The sequence below is a fragment of the Erinaceus europaeus genome, chromosome 4 (assembly GCF_950295315.1).
Source record: "Erinaceus europaeus chromosome 4, mEriEur2.1, whole genome shotgun sequence".
NCBI lineage: Eukaryota > Metazoa > Chordata > Mammalia > Eulipotyphla > Erinaceidae > Erinaceus > Erinaceus europaeus.
The window spans coordinates 141,709,577-141,715,776 of NC_080165.1; the positions used below are offsets into that span (position 1 = coordinate 141,709,577).

The following is a 6,200-nucleotide window of genomic DNA, read 5'->3' on the forward strand; positions in this document are numbered from 1 at the left end:
AATTCTCACTGCAGATATTTATATCTAGGGTTTCATAAATTGGAATACTACCTGCCACATCCTGAGTCTTTTTTTCCCCCCTAGAGCACTGATTAGGTTTGGCTTAAGGTGGTACAGAGGGATTGGACCTGGGACTTGAGAGCCTCAGGCATGAGAGTCTCTTTGCTATCTACTATAACCATATGTTATCTACTGCCCCACAACCCCCGCATCCTGAGTCAGCCAGAAGTGAAGCCAGGTGCATTAGGTCAGTGTTGCAAATTACCTTCAAGACAAAAAAGTACCATTTACACAACTCACTGAAACTAAAAGGCTCTAATCATCTGTGACAGTCATTGGCATATCAGTCTAGTAAGACTGCCAGAGCAGATAACACAGGCATATAAATCACTTTATATGATTTCTAGACCACAGAAATTGGTATTCTCCTAATTCTGGATACTAGAAGTCCAATATCACAGTGTCATTAAGGCTAGTTTCTCCTCTCTATGGCCATACCACCCTGAACACGCCCGGTCACTGACCTCATCAAGCTAGTTTCTTCTAAGGCCCTGTGGTCATCTTTTTCCCCTGTGTCTTCACATGGTCTTCCTGTCTGTCTGCCTTAATCTCTACAAGGAAACAGATTAGAGCCCATCATCATCGTCATCATTATTATCATCATCATCATCATTAGTGATTTAATAATGATCCATGAGATTGATTGTAGGATAAGAAGGGCACAACCCTATACAATTACCACCACCTAAGTTTCACATGCCCTCCCCTCCATTGGAAGGTTCCCTGTTCTTCAACCCTCTGGGGGTACGGACCAAAGATCTGTATGGGGTGCAGAGGTGGGAGTTCTGTCTTCTGTAATTGCTTCTCCACTGGACATGGGTGTTGGCAGGTAGCAGCCTGTTTCTGTCTTTCCCTAGTGTGGCAGGGCTCTGGGGAGATGAGGTTCCAGGACACATTGGTGAGGTTATCTGCTCAGGGAAGTCAGGTTGGTGTCATGGTAGCATCTGCAACTTGGTGGCTAAAAAGCATTAAGATATAAAGCAGGAAAAATTGTTTAATAATCAGGAACTTGAAGGTAAGAGTCTAGCTGATGAGATTTGGGGTCTCCATGTTGGAAGAAGTTAGGAAGTCGATTTTAGGTCTATTCTAAGGGCCCCTGACTATGAATTTTTTGCCTGAGTCCCACAGATAACATAGAGGTAGAGCCCATCTTAATTATGGCATTTTAACTATGTATTTATTTATTTATTTACTTTTTTATTATTAGGTAGGACAGAAAAATTGAGGAGGGGGAGATAGAAAGGGAGAAAGACCCCTTGCTTCACCACTCATGAAGCTTTCCCCCTGCAGGTGGGGATCAGGGGCTTGAACCCAGGTCCGTGAGCACTTAGCCAGGTGCACCACCGCCTGACCCCCCATTTTTTGTCATCACCAGGGTCTCACACTCCTAACTTTTTCAGATTGAGGCTGGGAGAGGGGAGAACCACAGGACTAAGACTTCCTCCAGTGCCACCAGCGGAGGCCAGGCTCAGAGCTGGGGCATATGCGTGACAAAGCAGCCACACTATGCCAGGTGAGTGCTTTTTGCCAGCCATTAGTTATGTCTAATGACCTGCCTCTAAATGTAGGTTATATTTTGAGGTCCTGAAGGTTAGAACACCAACATGAATTGGGGGGGGGGGTTGGTGGTCAGGGGATACAATTCCGCTTCTAACAACTGGCAGCTGGAGTGAGTTGAGTCTGGGGACACACTTCTAATCCATTTGACACACAGTCTTATTTTACTTAATGTTCACACCAGTCCTATGAGGTAACTGCCATTACAGCTGTTTCACAGGTGAGAATGCTGTGGTGCAGACAGATTTATTTGCCAGAGGTCACACAAGCAAGGGGCAGAGGCTGAACCAGGCAGAACATCTGCCAAGCTGGCTGATGTCACTGTGCTGCATCACCAGGTGGGCTGTCTCCAGTCTTTTGAAACTGCAAACTGGGCTTCTGTTTATGAAATGCTGGATATAGTACAACCTTTCTGACTACAGCAATACCTGAAGTTTTAGCATACGATACAAAATTTGGCATACAAGTTTTTTTTCTTTTATATGAAATAATAATAGCCTTCTGCAGCTGTATTAATAATACATTTGTTTTTAACTACAGTGAATTTAAAACTCAATCAAAATGAACCTCGTTGGATGGAAGTTGCTGTCAATTTTTTTTTTTTAAAGAGAAGAGGACCGCTCTGACCAATATACAGTGTAAGGGATTCACTACAAAGTGTTTTAATAGGAACCTCCCTTTTCTTTTTTAACTTTATTTATCTATTTATTTATTTATTCTCCTTATAACTTGTATGCACTCAATCAGGTGCAGCACCACCCCGCCCCAGCTCTTTGTACTTTTGCCTGTACACTATTCCCTGTAACGTTTGGTTCTCAAGTTACACGTGTGAGCAAATGTATTCCCTTTTGTTGCCCATTATTATTGTTGTTATTGCTGTTGTCATTGTTGGATAGGACAGAGAGAAATGGAGAGAGGAAGGGAAGACAGAGAGGCGGAGAGAAAGATAGACACCTGCAGACCTGCTTCACCGCCTGTGAAGTGACGCCCCTACAGGTAGGGAGCCGGGGGCTTGAACCGAAATCCTTACCCTGGTCCTTGCGCTTTGCACCACGTGCACGTAACCGGCTGAGCTACCGCCCAACTTCCAGGAACCTCCCTTTTTATCTGACTTCTGACTGAGGGTAGTTTATGGTTCAGGAGCACATTTTTCTTGCCATCAGGGTTCACTTTGGCTCATCAGGAATTCACCACTCCTGGTGACCATTTTAGAGGGAAAGGAGTGATGGGGGTGGCGGGGTGGGGAGTGTTCCCACCCAGTTAGGCTCACGTAGCACTAAGCACAAAGACAGAGGACTGTAGGGATCTGGATTTGAGCCCTCACAAGTGGTGAAGCTGGTCTGCGGGGTGCCTTTCTCCCTCTGTATCTCCCCCTCCCCTCTTAACTTCTCTCTGTCCTAATGAATAAAATGAAGAAAAATAGAAGGAAAGAAAACGACCACTGGGAACAGTGGATTTGCAGTGCTGGCAGAGTCCCAGCAAATGAAGGCAAAAAAATAAAGCAAAATAAGAGAGGGTGAAAGGAAAAGAAACACCTGTAACACTACTTCACAGTTTATAAAGCTAACCCCCACCCCTGCAGGTGGGGACACGGGGCGGGGACACGGGGCTTGAACCCGGGTCCTTGTGCACTGTATTGTGTGCTCAACTGGGTGTGTCACTGCCCAGTCTTTCGGGAAGACTGTACTTCTTTATTTGTAAGTATTGAGGTAAATCTTCACCCTCATTTTCCAAAACTAGCATAAGCCCAAATTCTTAAAAACTGTCTTTTGTAAACTATGAGTACACAGGAAGGACCCAGGCAGAGGGGCGGGGGAAGCCTTTCCTTTTGTAAGCAGCAGGTAGCATGGAATGATCATCTAGAGAGGGCTGGAATGTCACTGTGATAGTTTATCTGGTTTTTGAGTCCTTTAAAGATAATTAAGCAGCAAAATACTTTTGGTGACTGGAAAAGTACATATATTTAGCTATAAATAAATATATCTGACATACTTAAGATAACATTAGCAAGAGATTTTAGTGTCTTTTATCCTTATGAGTCTGGAAAGTAATAAACCCAGTAGGAAGTATGAAAAGAAGGGAAATTTTCTCAGAGTCAGGGTAGAGAACTTCCTTGATTTTTAGAGCGTGAATTTATGGTCTTTTCTGAATTTTAATATTAGATTGTTTTAAATATAAGTTTGAAAACTGCAACATAGCTGTTTGTCTATTGGTTTTAGTGCAAATTTTAATGAAAAGTTAAACAGAAGTTTCCTTAGGCTAAATAAAGATGAAAACTACTTACATTTTTTTAAATTTCTTTATTGGGAAATTAATGTTTTACATTCAGCAGTAAATACAATAGTTTGTACATGCATAACATTTCCCAGTTTTCCATATAACAAATACAACCCCCACTAGGTCCTCTGTCATCCTTCTTGGATCTGTATTCTCCCTACCCACCCACCCAAGGGTCTTTTACTTTTTGCAATAAGCCAATTCCAGTTCAGGTTCTACTTGTGTTTTTTTTTTTTTTTTTCTGATCTTGTTTTTCAACTTCTGCCTGAGAGTGAGATCATCCCATATTCATCCTTCTATTTCTGACTTATTTCACTTAACATGAATTTTTTCAAGGTCCATCCAAGTTCAGCTGAAAACGGTGAAGTTACCATTTTTTATAGCTGAGTAGTATTCCATTGTATATATATATATACCACAACTTGCTCAGAAAACTACTTACATTTTTAAATCCACCTCTCAAATACTTTTATTATAGTATGACTAAGTGGCTTCTGGGCAATTTTTTCCTATAATCCTGGTGTTTGACACACCAAAGTATTTTCATAACAAAGATACGGGGAGGTTATTTTTGGAACCGGGTGGTGACCTACCTGGTTGACAGCACATGTTACAGTGCATAAGGACCCAGGTTTGAGCCTCCAGTCCTCATCTGCAGGGGGGAAGCTTTGTGAGTGGAGAAGCAGTGCTTCAGGTCTCTCTCTCTCTCTCACTTCTCTCTCCTCTTTTCCTCTTGATTTCTGGCTATCTCTATCCAGTAAATAAAGATAATAATTTTTTTTTTAAAAAAAAGAAAGCTATTTTTAATTTTTGCTGCTTCTTGGGGTAGAATCCTTTGTGTTATCTTGGAGTCTATGAAATCATGTTATTGTGTCATTAAGGCAAATGTGGCCACATCTCTGCCTTGTTTACTATCCTTCTGAAGTTTCCCACTGTACCCAGAATAAAATCCAAGTCCATCTTCCTCTGAGGTTCACTCTCATTTACAGCTAGCTACACTGACTTCCTTGTTCCTCCTCCATGCTCAGTAATTTCCTACCTTAGGACTTTGAAGCTGGTAATTTCTCAGGCTTGAAAGAGTTCCATCCCAGCTTGTTGACTAATGTCTGTTGGTCTTTGAGAATTCAGGGGTAAGTGTCACTTCTTCAGGTGGAAGTTGTAACTGAGCCCTCCTGCCCGTGTCATTCACAGCATTTTATGCTTATGCTCGGTTTGTAATTACCTTGACATCAGTAAAGAGCATCTGGTCACGCTGTGGTCACACTGTAGTCACAGGTCCCTGGCCAAAGAACACACTGAGCTACGAGGGCAAGGTGATGTAGACATGTCATCTGCAGCGTGAAGGACATACAGTTTCTGGCTCCAGGTCAGGAAAGAGGCAGTTAGGAAGCATGGTTAGGATCTCACTGCAGGAAGAAAGAACACGTGTGAGTTAAAGTAAAAAACGTATAGTCTTAATGACTCAGGAAATTAATCTATGTCACTTCTGGCAAGATTATTTGTACAGACACTAGAACGTGGTTCTTTTAAAAATGATTTCGTGTACCAACTGCTTATATGTATGGTCCTATACGAGTCGGCCAATGTGACTGGGTCCCTGTTTTCAGTTCTATATATACACATCATGTGGAGCATGACAAAGGAGCTCTTAGTTGAGAAGGGAAACAGTAGAGCCACCAACACTAACGGTAGGATTTTAGAACTGAACTGGGTTGAGAAAGCTGAGTCACCTATCTGGATGCAGAAATGACAAAACCAGCATGGAGCAAACAGGAGCTAACTAGGCCTTCTAGATCACAGGCCCCCTTAGTTCCCACTGTGTACCTGTAATAAGTGTAAAGTCGGCAGCTTTTTTGAAATGAAGTCATTATTGTTCTCACTTCTTTTCAAGCCACATTTTACCAGCTGTCCCTGAGAGCCACGTAAACCTCATTGGCTGAGATAGTCAAGTCTATAGCCCCGCCCCTTTGGGCCTTGGTGAAAACATTGTCAGAGTCACTGGTGGTTTATAGTCTGCTAATGAAAGGACGCTTTCTAAAAGTCAACTGACACTTTTAAAATGCTCCTTACACTAGGTATTTAAATATGGGTGTGTCCAATATTTGACAAATTCATTTCGGGTCAAATGATGAGTCACCCACTATAACCAGGATGGGGGCCAGCTGGGGGGCTACCCTAGTTTCCTTGACCGAATTCTCTACTCTCCTTCCTGGCAGTGCTGGCATGCCCCTACTCCCTCCACTTGCCTGCTTCTCAACCAGAACTGGAAGCAGTGAGTGTTAGGTTTGATTGGGCTTCCAAAGTGA

At 42.6% G+C, this 6,200-nt stretch overlaps 1 long non-coding RNA gene across 1 annotated transcript; it reads right to left on the minus strand.

Moving 5' to 3' along the window:
• Window positions 1-848: 848 nt before the first annotated feature.
• Window positions 849-5,987, minus strand: LOC132538327 (uncharacterized). The gene is made up of 3 exons (XR_009549724.1): window positions 5,719-5,987; window positions 5,117-5,300; window positions 849-1,018 (listed from the first exon to the last, which is right to left on the minus strand). It is a non-coding gene; the product is annotated as an uncharacterized LOC132538327 (long non-coding RNA).
• Between the last annotated feature and the right edge of the window lie 213 nt (window positions 5,988-6,200).